The sequence below is a fragment of the Aythya fuligula genome, chromosome 1 (assembly GCF_009819795.1).
Source record: "Aythya fuligula isolate bAytFul2 chromosome 1, bAytFul2.pri, whole genome shotgun sequence".
Classification (NCBI taxonomy): Eukaryota; Metazoa; Chordata; class Aves; order Anseriformes; family Anatidae; genus Aythya; species Aythya fuligula.
Window position 1 is genome coordinate 31,585,416 of NC_045559.1, and position 15,438 is coordinate 31,600,853.

Below are 15,438 nucleotides of genomic sequence, written 5' to 3' on the forward strand. Positions count from 1 at the left end.
GACATGATTAGAAGGTGATAAGAAAAGAATTTAAAAAACACTACAGATCATGTACAGGAAGCAGCTTCGGGGTTCCACCTTATCACTCCAATCTGCTCCTAGTTTTGTCGTTAATGTGAAGTGGCCAGACAGACAAAACAGTCCGTACAGAACTTAGAATACATAAATCTTAGTACCAAGTTTCAAATAAAATTAACTCTACTTTTAGATGAAAAGTATATTTAAGACACTGCAGTCTTCCATTAACTTTTTTTTTTTTTTTTTTTTTTTTTTAAAAGTTGCTTAAGAAGTAAGGGCCATTCCTATTCCTCCCCTGTTCTGCAGGTTTTGGTCTATTTGTCAGTCATTTACATTACTGGGTAAAATTATTCCCAGTAATTTGTTGTCTACTCTCTTTTAGTGTAGGATGTGTGCAGCTTTGATCCTTGGAGTCACCTTCTTGAGCAGGCCAAGACGATCTCAAGACTAAGATGATTACAGGCAGTATGTACTACTGACTCCTGAAGTGCTCCAACTGCTGCTGATGTTCAAGGGACCAACATCTCAGATACAGCTACACATTCAAAAATTTCAGGCTTGTTTTCCTTTCTAAAAGCAGCACTGAGCACTTCCATACAGCAATTTTAACTGCTGCTGATTGCATGAGATGCCTAAGATGCCTAGCACCAGCACTGAGCAATCAGGAGAGAAAACTGTCATTTGAGAGACAACTTTTATTTTCCAGAAGCACACAAGAGTTGTCCATTTTTACTTTTTTCTAGGAGGTGGATTGGGGTGCTGGGTTGTTTTTATGGAGTTACTTTTACCACTAGCTAATAAGTGCTTTCCAGAGTGAGCTCATTTGTACATATTCCACATTAGAGGGCTCTGTGAATTGTAGAGCACCACAGGTCTTTCTTGCTTTAAAATACAGACAGTTGCAATATCTCCAAGCCATTGCACAAGAATGCAACATTAGAGCATTCAGACATCTGCGAGGCAAATATTGCACCCTGTCTTAAAAGCAGAGGGGCTGGACAGAAATACAGTCTTAAAATTTGGGAGATATTGGCACTAGCCATGCCGCATTACATGGCATCTCCAGCTCTTGTCATGGCACTGACACGACAGGTAATGTTGTGAAAGGTAATGGTAGGCACTCTTGTGCCATAAATAAAGCAGAGCCCCAGTTCAGAAGCTGGTAGTAAAATACTTTGCTCAAATCCAATATGTGAAGACAACAGCAGTAAGAGAAACCTTACAGAATGCCCAGGAGAGAGTTCATTTTTTTCCACTAAGACTGGAACAGCACATTCCTATCAGCAGCTTATTACTACAACAAACTGATTATGTAGGTGCAAACAGATTAGGTAGGGACTACTACAGATATGCAATTGAAAAACCAGTATTTTGATGCAATTAGAGCTTCTTCTCAGGACAGAGGAGACTAGCATCATATAGCAAGAGTGTATTTAGAGTCTGCATATAAACCAAATGTTTGAGCAACAAACAGCTGAGCGGAAAGGAAGAGAGGCAGAACGAGGACAGAGGGATTCCTCGAGGAGAGGTTAATCTGCTGCCACACACAAATACCCTGTTAAACACTGACCAAGGGTTTGTGTGCCATGTGGGAGAATGTTAATTGTTTACAGGTACTCAGGGTTGGATGAATACCAGGAAGCAGCACTGAGAAAGTCCATTGTACAATTAAGATGGGAGAGGAATCGCTGAAGGAGGCACTTTCATTTAAGTCCGTCCTGCTAGCTCCTAACCTAATTATTTACTACTGAGGGTTTCCTTTCCCAAGATTGAATTCAAGGAACAAAAAAAAAAACCTGAAAGAATGTTTTCTTTTTCTTGTGGGAAGAAGGGTACACATATGGGGGACAGGTCTTTGTTTGATGTAGCACTAACCACTATTTGCAGAGGACAGAAAAAATGCCTTCTAGTCTATTTGATAATGGCTTCAATGCCTGCCACTCAGGTGATTCATTATTAGCGCTCCTGTCTTACATCCCTATCAGGAAGGCTATAAAGCCAGTAACACTTTTCATGTGAACAGGATAACACTTACAAGGATTTAGCTAAAAACTCTCAAATCATATGCCTACCATTCCAAGAAAATCACTGCTTTACTTTTAATCTATATTTTGGTGAAGTTGGCCAAATGTTCAAGTTCTGTCAGCATCTCCTCCCAGTTTCTTTTCTGTATAAGACTTTCTGAATATTTCTGAGGATTCTGCCCACATGTAATACTTCTGAACTTGGACGAGGAATGCATGTTGAAGGAGGCTCACTACAGACAGAGCTCAGGATTCAGCTTTCAACAGCTCTGATTCCTCCACGTGTGCACAGAGCTTCTGGTTATCGCCTGTACAGAATGTTACCTTTTCTGCTGTTTGCCACTTGAGTTGCATCCCTCCCCTACATAACCAGTGCTTTCCTTAGACAGAGCAGTTCACCTAGAATTGTCATTACCTCCTAAGGCGCCCTTTTTCTTCTCAAGGCCTGTAGAGGGAATGATGACAGCCACGGTTTGTATGCCAAACAGGATTACTCAGACCTGAACTTAGCACCTGCCTGTCTCTCCTTGCAAAGAATGACCAATAGTTACTGACCCCAAACAGCCCCCTCTTTATTATCTATCATTAACTGTATGTACACAGGGACACATGAATGCTTAACCCCACCAGATGCATTTCAGGTAGGCCTATCTTAGTCCTGTATCTGCAGGACAGGCTCACTTCAGCACAAAGGCTCTCTAGGAATGAGGATGATAAGGAAGTGCTCCTTGGGGTATTCGGCAAAGCCCATTTCTTCCTCCGTCTCCTGGGCCTGGTTAAACTAGTTGGGGCAGCTTACCAGGGGCCCAGAGACAGACTTCAAAGTGTTTGGTTCTCTTCCATTGTCTCCCATGTTTGTGGAGCTGCTGTTATCAGGCCATTGTCTCCATTCATTCACTCAGACGGGGAGTAAACCGCTTACATCCTCACCGAGCAGCTACCACAACAGGCTTGTCTGAGGGTTTTCTAGGGAAAGAAAGCTGGTGAGGAAAGGCTCATGCTCCAGATATGGAGGGCCACGGTCCGTCACACAGACCACCACTGCACTGGCTTCTGCCTTACCTCGCCCTCTCTCAGGCTTAACAGCCTCAGACTGAAGTCTCGTTTCATTTCACATTCTCTAACTCTTCACATAACACCCTCCCAAAATCTGCTCCACCTCTTTCAGACAGGAAAGCGAGGTGAGGTATCACTCCCCAAGGTGTTCATGCAAACAGATTTTTGAGCATATGGGCTAGGATCCTCAGGCGCGTTTCCTTTTCTTTAGGATTTCAGTACAATTTCTGGACAGCAGCAGATTGACAGAGACAAAAGCAGCAGAGGAATGGAAAAGATAACGAGCCCCCCTGGTTCCTGCATTGGCAGGCTGCTCTCTGCCCTTCACATCCACCTATTCGCCTCATTTCGAGTAGGATTACAACAACTTGAGGGAAAGGAAGTGCACTTTATTTAATACTGGAGTGTCACTGAGAGAAGCACAGGCTCCCCTCCTACAGCACAGGGCTGGGGGCTCCCCCAGCAGCTCCCCGGGGCCGCCGCGCCCTCGCCTCCCCTCAGCAGCCGCGGCCCGAGCCCGGCGCCATCCCACGGGTGCCACCTAGCGGCCTCCCCGCCGCTCCTCCCGGCCCCACACGGGCCCAGCACCGCGCTGCGGCTGCAGCCGGCGCCGTCCTGCAGCCACAGCCGCTGATTTCTGCCTCCGAGCCTCGGCCGGCGGCACGGCGAGGCCACCCGCTGCCCCCGGCCAGCGGCCATCCTGCTCCTGCTCCCTGCGGGGCTTCGCGTTGCAGAGAGTCGGGGGAAGAGCAAAAACTTATTGCATTTGTTCGCCTTCCCAGCACACTTCACGCCACATTTGTAGCCGCAACTTCCTCAGGCCTCTCCCAGATGAGGAGATAAAAGCATGCAAAGTTTTTCCACCAACACCAAGAGGTCTCCACAGGAGGCTGGTAGTGGCCAAAGTCCTACCACCACAGGCTGCGGTTCCCATGCCTCACCAGAGCAGTGAGGAGCGTGTCTCCTGCCGCCTTGGAGCCTGAGCACGGTGTTTGCCAGCTCCACTGGGCTGATCAGCCACCTGCTGGCACACCCTGCCTCTGATCTCTTCCCTGCAATAACCTGCTTCAAGAGATGCCAGGCAGGCACCGGGAGACAAGTCCAGTTTCCTTTGCAAAGCCAAGTAGTTAAAACTCAAGGCCCGTATCTCAGTATTTAAGCAAAAGGTGTCCAGGGCTATCGCTCATTCTGCATTTGACACTGAGGCAGTTTCAAGGTGACTGTTCAAGTGATCTTCTCCCAGCCAGCCTGTATGGCAGTGACTTCTGGGACCCACCTACACGTCCTCAGGCAGGCATACTCTGCCCTCCAGGCCGGCAATTCGCTTTCCAGCACTGGTTTAACAGCTACAGCAACACCTCAGCCCTGGAGCTGCTCCCCAGGCTGAAATTCTGAAAAGTTATTTTAACCCATAGCCCTAAAGATCACTTTTTAAATTAAATAGAAGGCTGTTTGGTGGGCATGCACAGGCTCATGTCTTCTGACCTTTTAAAGGGAGAAATCCATATCCGTACCAGGCTGTGTGCATACATCAGTCAGAAAGTTGGAAATTATTTTGCAGTATGTCCTTCTCATATCTATTCCATACAGTACCACAAAGCAAGCTAACTAGGACATGAAGACCAGACCTGATTCACAGGAGAGAAAGCTGAGGTTACTAGTTACTTGTTAGACATTGTTACAAGTCTTCAAACACTAATTTTGGAACACTGTCAAGAAATGTATCTTTTATATATACACATTACACAGCACACCAGTTTTTAATCTTTTTTTTTTTTTTTTTTTCCCCCTTAGGAGGCCACAAAGTCAGAAAACAAAGTTTAAAATCTGTTGGATTTTTTTTTTTTAAATGTTGCTTTGTTCCCCTCTTCCTCTCCCCCATGAATGTCTTTGTCCTTAACACTTACATATTATAATGGAGTTTTAAACCTATTTAGAGGGTTTCCCTTCTTTGCATATAGATGACCTCTAACTGAACAGCAATATGAGTCAAGTGCCATGTGCTCCTGATGCTACACATTTTTGCTTTTTATTTATTTATTTATTGCATTTTTCCTTTAAAAAAGATGCCTGGAATAGACACATAACCTATCCAGTGATTATATATCTATATATCTATATCTATATATATATGATCTTTAAATGATACCTACATACAGATGAAGATTGCAAGCAAATGGCTCTAGAATTACATACTAGAAAGACTGCTTCCTAAAATTTGCTTTGGAAACAGCTCTAAACCTAAAGTAGACTTCTGTCTTGCAGAAGCACTGTACCATCAGCTCGGTATTTATGGAAACAACTTCTCCAAACAAGTTCAAGTTCTGCATCTTTCTAAATACATCTTCATTTCCTGAGGTCAAGTCTTCTGTCACCCATTTCCCCACACAGCAGATGGATGAAGTCTTTTCAGAGACTTTAGTCAACCTTATTATGTGATACTGCCTTTTTATTGGTTTCAGGGGTTGACACCAATTCAAAGCTGGAAGGATTCTCTTCTACTCCTGAACCTTTTCAGTGGAAGCTGCTTCATCCACAAAGTTGGTAAGACAACTTTTGCAGCTCATAGGTTGAAAATTCCACCAAAACCGGTGTCTCTTCCAGCCATGCACTCCAGTCTCCAAAATAACGACTCCCAGAAGAGCTTAAAAATGCTCTACAAATGGCATGCCAAAATGAGTCTCAAAGCCATCAGGTTAGAAATGAACAAGACCTGCTACTGGAAGACATCTAGTACATCTCTGCCTTCAGAAGAATGCCAGTTCCTTTCCACAACAAGGACTGTTCTACCAGAACAAAGGTGAGAAGCATCAGCTCTTAAATATTTTCTCTACTTGATACCTCACCAATATAACACCACCATACACTGGTTTAGCAAGCTACTGGGGCTTAACACCCTTGGGGGGCAGAGGGATGCAGATTAAAGTTGGAGAGGAAAGCTTAAGGACTGGACAGCAGAAGAGGCTAAACACCACAGGGTTTTCACTCACATCACCATGTTAGAGAAAGTTTAAGTGATATGCTAAGCCCACCCCATTCTTCAAGTTTAAAGAGACTTCCTTGTGGCCATCAGCAATTTTCAAATTGCTCAAAATTCAAGTGAGCCAATAGATCTCCTCCAAGTTAGAACGCGTTATAGGAGTCAACCATTTCGTGTTATTTTTTAAACCATAAAAAGGAGGCAGTCAAAGCAGCGTTTCAGTTAGGTAGAGAATACTGCATTAATTTCAGAAACTAAATAGTGGCAAGGTTGGAGTCTGTTGCACTGGTTAATGAATGCAGCGACTGTTTTCAAAGATACCCACACATGTACAGATCATAGCTAGCATGAACAGTTTTTACAGCACTGCTGTATAATCTCATTCAGTTATTTGACTACTGATGGTAATTAAGGACCATAACCCATTGCCAAAAAAATAAACAAATGTTAACAACCACCCAAACTTAGGCAATGGCAGAAATTGTGTGTGGATATTCCAGGTTTATTGCCAAGTACTTAGCTGTTCAGAGAAAATTTGGAGTTAAAATAAATTCTTGAGTATGTACAAAACATAAGAATGGAGCCAAACACTTCACGAGCACAGGAAAAACAGCTGAAAAGGTTTTGTGTATGTAGAATGAGTATCTTGAACCTAGATAACAAGGAACAAGATTCACAGATGAGAATATAAAACCAAAAAGAAAATTAAAGATGTATGGACGTAGTCACTCCTGTCTTTCCTTTGGGACGTGCACAGAAATACAGCTACGCTCCAGACATTTTGTAGGGTCTGACCCTGGTAAGGTAAGTACCTTACCATGCATATTGATTATTAACTACCAAAGTTGATGTAGTAATACTGAGGTATTAAATCAAAGACACGTGCATCATGATTTGATTACTAGCTGTAATGTATTATATATGAAAATGAAACATTATGTATGAAGAGAAACAAGTATAGCAACTGATACGTACAAAATAAAGTCACAGTGGCACATTGAACAATTTTAGGTTACCCAGACTCACTTAAAAATAGAAACCAGAGCCTGGACTCTTCTCTCACCCCATTTTACATGTCTTTACGTTTGTTGATTTCAGTGGAGTTCTTCACAATTTATGCCATTGTGAGAAGAGAATCAAGCCTTGTGTGTTTAAAAGGAAACTGCAGACATGTTTCCCACCAGAGTGCAGGGGGAGATTTTTAAAAAAACACAAGTATATGAACTGTGAAACCAATAGAGTACACAAGTGAAGGCAGGCAAAGAGGCTCTAGCTAGGGGTAGCAGTGGTGGTGAGCTTGCAGTTTATCCACAGCTCTCCCCCCCTTCTTCTTTTTAAGACCTGGGATTGACATTAAGAAGTCAGAAACCCAGTCATTATACTGGCTTTTAAATAAATTGTTAGAAATAAGTATTACATTTGCTTTCTGACAGACATTTTTGATTTATATTTTCCTACTGATATTCTGCAGAGTAAGGACAGGGCCATTTGCTTTGTGAAGAACAGACTTTCCATTCCCTGAAACTGGGAAGGGGATCTGAACGATTTTTAGTGCTAGAAAATGGTGCCTAAATTACTCACACCCAAACTAAAATAATAAAATCTTCCCCAAATCCTTCAGAGTCTTTCAGATAACCAGTACTACAGTAGTTAGAAAGAGCAGCCAGTACCACTTACAAGTCAAGCCTGGCAGAGTACTAAACGATTTAGAGATGGCAGAACACCTTCATGGTTTGGACCTACTGGGAGCCGATGGCACAACTGAAGCTACTGCTTTATCATCATTTCTTGAGGCAGCAGCTCACAGTTAGGGAGATCCTTGCCAAGGTCATGAAAGAGGAACTCCACGTACTAAAACAACTGTTATATTGATTTAGAAAGCCCACTTAAACAAAATGAAACAAGAAACTCTCCAAAACACCATATTTTTTCAACCCAACACTAGCTCCCTGCCTGAACCATGCCAGCACAACCAGACAACGCTGCATGGGAAATTGCTTGAGCATTTCCATAGGGAATACAGACTGAATTCATTGCTATATCAGGGGTGCCATCTTAATACAAAATTAAAGTTATTTATAGCTAAGAGCCCAACACTGCCAGAGTATGACTGTAACTACCAGCTTGGAGATGCCCTTTCCCCACCCTCATTCATGTGCACAACCAGTGCCACAGCTCATATACTTGTTTAGGTTCTTCCCTGCACTTCAGTAAAAAGACATGCCTGAAGTCTCCTTTTGAAAAGCAAGTCTGGATTGTCTTCCCACTTTGGCATCAAGTCCTGACTGACTGATTGAGTATGCAACAGAAAGCAGGAAGAAGGTAAATGCACAGGACTGGACGAAGGAGGGCTTCTACCTATCGCATAATTCAAGATCTGCCTGCTAGTTTCCATGAGAGATGTTCTTTCAAAGCATTAGTCTACTTCCAGAGGCTGTGGGAAGGTGAAAAAAGACCCAAGAACAAACGCCTATGCTCTTGAATATACAACTTGAAATGTTTTGGAGTTAGTGCTTAAATGTTGAACACTGACTTGTACAAAGAAAAGAACAAAAACACCACACCCTTAAATGAACAGCAGCCTGGTATCACCTCAATTCTGAAAATATGGTAAGCAAATATACTTCTGTGCTACTATATCACAGTCAAAGAGTCTCCATCATATTAGTATCTCTTTACACTCAAGTCCAAGACATTAAGACATGCTTAGCAACTAATGTATCAGACAGGTTTATAAACAGATAGTGCCAGAGAAGAAAGACAGGGAGACATTGAAAATAAACCCACTGAACTTACAGCCGAGAAGGTGGCAGATGCAGAACTAGACAATAGAGCTTTGCGTGTCAGAGGAGATTTTGCAAAGAAATCTGAAAAGCAATAAACATGCAGCAACAAAACCGATGACTGCATGTCACTGAGTTCACATCACATTCCTACAATGCTCAAGTTCAATATGTCAGCAGCTACTCTTACAGAGAGAAGAGCTGGTGTCTCACAAGAAGATCAGTTTTACATAACAGGAAAATCATAAACTGAGAAAGAAACTGGCTGATAGGCTGGACCACCAAACTGCAGCTTCATACCACCTGAAAACCCCCATGAAAATTGTTCAAGCAGATTGACTGTAGGGTTGGGGTGAGGCTCAGTGTTTATGGGGCTCACAAGTAGCAAACTAGATTGTGCCCAACTTGCAGAGTGCCAGAGCAGGCATTCAACAGCTTTTTGGCAGCTCTTATTTAACTACAAGTATCTGAGGCTCACACTTATCACAGAGGGGTGCTCTCCTCAGGTGGAGGCAAGCTCTCCATCCTCACCCTGGTACTCAGCTCCCTTCCCTGTACCCTCCCAAGGCTGGTCTATGCCAAAGGGGACCCAGGCTGTGGAGAAGGGCTGCCAAAACGTGACTGCTCACTTTAGGCAGATCACGCTGCTCTCCTGTGAGTGGTATCTCACAATAGACACCTGTGGAAATCCAGACCCACACCAAAATGCTGAGAAGACAGCAAAGCTGAGTGCTGGGTGACATCCTCAGAAGGCTGGAGGTAAAGCACGCTTCCAGGTCCTCCATACAGATGAGAGCCTGGTCTGCATTTTGCATGTTTGGCACTGCTCAAAGACATTCGTTGGCTATTGGCCTGCTAAGCTCTTCAGGCTTATAAATTCCTTTGCGTTCATTTTCAACTACTACTTTTGTTAAATATAAACATATCCTCTGTGTGTCTTACTCCCATATTCCATATGCACAAGACTAACTCATTTCAGTACTGGGGTGAATGGGAACTCAATATTTATCACCCAGATCCACCATGCTTTGCAAACAAGACAGGAAAAACTCACAAGGACTTTATCCATGTGATCTTTCTGATGAGCAAAGCTTGAGGAAGCAGTTCAAAGCTCTCAGCAAGCCATATGTATGCTTCTGTAAAAAAGACATCTGCAATTCACCAGTGAGGTTCTAGACCTAGCATAATTCATTCGGCAGTCTGCATAGAGAGATGCAAATACACCAGGTTCAGACAATTCTTCAATGCTTTCATAAAATTCATTTAGAAGTATATAAATATTCACATTTGGAATTGTTAACTCAGCTTGTATTTTTGTACAGAAATACCGAAGCTGCAAAGATATGACACTTCTGGAAAAAGGCCAAAATAAAGTCAAAATACTTTCATGGTAAGCAAGCACACAAACACATGCAGTTTCTTTACACAAACACGTACAAACTTCTGGTTTATTAACTACAGCACCGGGTTACAAAAAGAGCTCTTTAAAAAACACCTTCGCTAATCAGGCACTAATTTTTAATGTACTTTGAAACCACTCGGCTTTTGCTGCGGTTAGACAAGTCGATCCACACTTGAAAGTGCAAGGAGGCTTTAAACTTGTACCATGGTTACCATGCATTTGTGTTGCAAGAGAAATGGGCCATGGGTGAGGGCAGTGTCTGACTAGCCAGCGAGCTCAGCTGGTTGAGCAAGAGTGCCTGTGCAGCTAGGCAGGCTCTTGCTGAGCCAGCACGATCCCCGTCACACAGGTACTCCATTAATGAAGAGATCATGGGAGGGTAAAATGGTAAAAGCTGAACAATTGCAAGGCTTGTGCTGAAGGAGGTTTATATTCCTCGTGGGAGCAATACCAAAAAGATGTGTGCTTCGAGGAGGGGCATAGCAATATCTGTCCAGAATACCTTTAGAAATTCAGTTGCACTGTTCAAGTGACTGCAACGAAAAATGCAGGTGTAAAGGCTAGCGAGAGAAGATGCAGCTTTCTTGCAGCACAAGAGGATGGATGTAGAGTTGTACCACCCAGCACGGTGGTGCAGCCCTGAAGCCTACGTTGCTATATTCATAGCTGCATCTGTTACTTCCTTTTAAGAACACTCAAACACCTTCAGAAACAAAGAAACCCAGACAGAGTAACTTCAATTTTTTCCTTTTTATAAGGACTAACATCATCCCATTTCAAAAGCTTCTGCAGGTTTTGTTATAAGCATCACGGTATTGACATGCAGATTTTGAATCACGCTGGTTGCAATTATACAAATCAGTGATCAAATCCTGGGAAAAGCCAGAGCTTTCGTATATGCTACATTAACTCAAAGATTAGACTTTGGATTTGGTGCATTGCCATCAGAGAAACCTACTTCGGAGGTCATATAATATTAAGACTGGGGCCAGTGGATGCAAGATTAGACAGCAAACAAGCTAAAAAAGTGATTATAAAAACATCACAGGAAACAAAATTTATTTTCAAAAAGCAAAGCAATCACGTTTCAATATTTGGAAGGCAGTTGGCAATGCTTTTTGGCATGTGGCTGCTCCACGAAGCCAATATTGTGTAACTGGAAACATTTCAAAAGAAAGAGAATTGGTGAAGTCAAGGACTGTAATTGCAAGCTGTGGGATCTGTGCTCTGATAAAAAAAAGAGGGCAACCAAAAAAAACTGTAGCAGGTATAAATCCATAAGCCCACTCCATAACATTTTTATCAGCCAACTTGATAGAACTGGAGAGCGAAGGAGGGGGCGGCACAGAGGGAAGGAAAATGGAGAGAGGCACACAAGGCTGAACAGCACGAGCTATTGGGTGCCATAAATCAATGTTTCTAACACGAATCTTAGACAGGAGTACATGACTTCAGTACAGAACAACTGAAATAACACACTTCCAGCTTTTGTTGATGCGTAATCCACTGGAAATGAAAGGCCTGCCTGGGAGGCTGTCTACCACGGGTGTACGAGCTAGAAAAACACTCTGAGCCCGATAGGTTCACAATGATGTTGAAGAGCAGCTCACCAATCTTACGGCTGCAGTTAAGAACTTTCAAGAAGTCAGCCTTCCAGGCAGAGCTCCAAGAAAAGGTGAACGAGCAAGAAGCTGCCATTTGCAGATATTTTAGAAATCCTGGAAGTGTTTGTGTTGGCTTGTGCCTCCTGTGCCTGAGCACTTCACTCATTTTGTGCACTAAAAAAAAAAAAAAAAAATAAAAAAAATCCCCTCGCACAAGGATATGCTTGAGAATTGTCAGCTCACATGGGGATCGTTTGCTTAATTTCCTCCCCCCAAAAAGGGCCATGTATTTGGTTCACAACATAAACAAACAAGACGTGAAGAATCATGGCAGATCACTTGAGAAATTTGCTTCAGTAACCGGAAACATCCTTCTGATAGCGAAGCAGCAGCCAAGGAGTTGTTTCTGTAAAAAACATGTAATTTTGGCAAATTGTGAAGTGATGTGATAGTCTGTCTTGGTATTTTTGCCAGAAATGTCACAACTTCAGTGTGCTATGACTTGTAAAACACGTTTCTTCCCATCACTCTTCAGCAATAAGGTGGGAGGGGGAAGATGAGGGATTGCTGCATTATATCTCTCCAAGCTGGTTCTTCCCATTAGACAACTCTTAATCCAAACAATTCAGGCTTACAAGTAAAAGCTACTCATTTCTGTAAACACTTCCAGGAGCAGGACCTAGGCATGCAGGGCTTACAACGAGCATATACCAGTGGACAGAGCTAACCTCGAGTTTACCTCTGTTTAAGAAAGCATGAAGAGAAAACAGTGCTGGCCAAACTGGAGCTTCATCCTTGATACAAGGGAGGAAATTAATACTGATACAAGCCACTTGGTCGTTACGCACCCATCTCATCATCAAGTATTCTTAATGCAATACAAGATCACTGAACAAGTTTCCTAGGATCACTTGGGGATCACTGTCATGATAAAAATAAATAGAAGTGATGCCTCAGAGCATGCTCTTTTATACCCCCCCTCTCAGCCCCAGCAGGGATCTCCTTGCTGGAGGACAGCGTAGTGGCAGAAAGGAAACAAACCCCAGCTTGTTTGTTTTACAGGGCCTCCACCATCGCATCTGGTTACCTCTGGAACGAGGAGGCTTTGCACCCAAGCAGGCAGAGCCCTTACACCGAAGTGCAGCTCTCAGCTCTTGGTCTGCTCTGTCAGAAGCGGCACACAGCAGCCGCTGACAATGCATTATGCAAGAGCCACGTTACAAAGGGAAAGGGTTTTTTGGCTGGGATACAGAGGCTGGAGCATTACAAGGGGTCCAAGCAATCTGCAGAGGCATAATACAAACCAAAGCCATTTAAATTCCTCTGTAAAACGTAGACGTTCATTAGCATAGAAAAGTTTCACAGGAAAACAATGACAAAGTCAAAGCCATCTGATTTTCATATGCTAATTAATTAAATATGCCAAGTGCATTTAATCTCTTATTATAACCATAGGGGGAGACAGACCAAACTCTTGAAGTTCTGAAAAGCCAGGTCATTAGTGTGCCAAGTCATTCTTCAGATCTCCGTCGTGTATACAAATTTACATTCCCAACTTATTAGGTATGGAAGTAAAACCTGGCTCCCCCCTCCTGCGCCCCGTTTCTCCTCCTTCGGAGGACACTTGCTGTCTTCTGTTCATGTACCCCAAATGCCTTAAGTGCTCAAAAGAACCGGTTTGCTAGAGAAATAAAGCACAGAAGCCATTTTCCACAAGTCCCTGTTAATGCCCCCGTCCCCGTAAGATGCAGGGGGACCGGTGGGAAGTGCCATTAGGAGCATTCCTGCACACACGCATGAAAATCCACGCATAGTTTGTGCTCTTCCACGTTCAAGTTGGGCTGACATTTTCTGGCCATTTCTTGCCCTTCTAAACAAGAAAAGGATTCTGGTGTTTACGTAAGGCTCTTCTTGCTTCATAAATCTTAAATTGAAACAGATTTTTTTTTTTCCCCCCCTAAACAATTACCTTCTTCAGAGTTATCATAGTACAGGATATTAGGGAAAAACCAGACTCTCCTGTTGCTTTTACCCACATCTGACTCCAATCTTAATAGCTCAGCTATTAACCCTGTAAGGTCCCTGCTCGCACACCTTGCCCGGCCGACGGTAACGTTCCTATATGACCGATCTGGGCTTGCTCTTCGCAGCCCCTTTTGTTATCCAGCAGGAGCAGCTCCGTGCCCCGTGGGTAACCAGCCCCATAAGCTGTCCTGGTGCCAGGGCTCAGAAGAAGGGGATCTGTCACCACAGCCAGCATCCCTGCCATCCTCCTCTTTCCAAGCCTGCCCTGATCCGAGCAATGCCACCTCCTGCGCTGCTCCACCACAGCTCAAGGGGCCAAACGCCTTCCACCAGCACATCCCAGTGCTCCACCAGAGCTCATGGGGCCAAAGCAGCCCGTCCCAAAGGAGCCCGTCCCAAAGCAGCCCGCAGCCTGCCACGCAAGGCACACCGCTCGGAGCCTGCCCAGCACCGCAACCAACCAACTTGTGGGGCCGCTGCCCCCTGACGCCCCTATAGGCTTCAAGGTGTAGGATACCGGCGGTAACCTATAGGGTGCCCCGCGCACCCCATGAACCGCAGCGGAGGGGGGACAAGTTGTATGGGGGGACGCTGAGCTCGCAGCACCCCGGTGGGGGGGGGGGGGAGCTGATGGATTTTCGTTAAATGAGGAAGGAAAATAAATGAAAGGAAGGAAATAAAAGGGAAAAGGAGAAAGGATAAAAAAAAGGGAGAAGGAAATAAAAATAAGAAGGAGAAAAATAAAAAGGAAAAGAGAAAATAAAAGGAAAGGAAAAAAATAAAAGGAAATGAAAAAAAAATAAAAGGAAAAGGGAAAAAAGGAAATAAAAGGGAAAAAAAAAAGTAAAATTAAAACAGGAAAAAAAGGAAAAATAAAAAAGGAGAAAAAAATAAAATTTTTTTTAAAAAAGGAAGAAAAGTCATCGGGCGCCCCTGCGGAGAGACGGGACCGGTGTTACCCCGGACGGCTGCCGCCGGGGGATGCCGCTGTCAGCCCCGGGCCGGTCCCGGCGGGACCCTGGGCGCTCCGCAACCACCGCCCCCCGCTGCCGGTGCCGGTGTCGGTGCCGGTGCCGCCCGGTGCTGCCCGGTGCTTACCTCCCGCGGCGCCGGGGCGCCCGCATTGACAGCGGGGGAGGCAGCGCGCTGGGACCGTGCCCTGCCGTCGGGAGCCGAGCCGAGCCGAGCCGAGCCGAGCCGAGCCGAGCCGAGCCGAGCCGCCGCCGGCCGCCCCCGCCGCGAGTGCCCGCTGCCCGCCGCCGCTCCCCGCCCTAATGGGGCTCCGCCGCTCCGCGCCCGGGACGGCGGCGGCCGCCTTCCGCCGCGCCCATTGGCTGCCGCCCGCCGCGCCCGCCAATCGCCGTCGGGAAAAGCCGGGGGGCGGGGCGAAGGCGGAGGGGGCGGGGAGAGGGGCGGCTCCGGGGGTGCGGACTCGGGGGCCGCGGGTTCGGGGCCCGGGGCTGGGGGCTCGGGGCCGGGGGCTGGGGCTCTTTCCCGGTCCCCTTCCCGGTCCCTTCCTGCCCAGCCCCGGCCCCGTTCAGGCCGC

General features: G+C 45.1%; 1 protein-coding gene across 1 annotated transcript in view; it reads right to left on the reverse strand.

Annotated features, from left to right (window-relative positions):
• PRICKLE1 (prickle planar cell polarity protein 1) overlaps window positions 1-15,047 on the reverse strand; it is a 64,800-nt gene extending 49,753 nt beyond the window's left edge. Inside the window, exon 1 of the mRNA XM_032200365.1 lies at window positions 14,991-15,047. The gene's annotated coding sequence lies outside the window, so the exon portion shown is untranslated. The remainder of the gene's footprint in view (window positions 1-14,990) is intronic.
• Window positions 15,048-15,438: the final 391 nt, after the last annotated feature.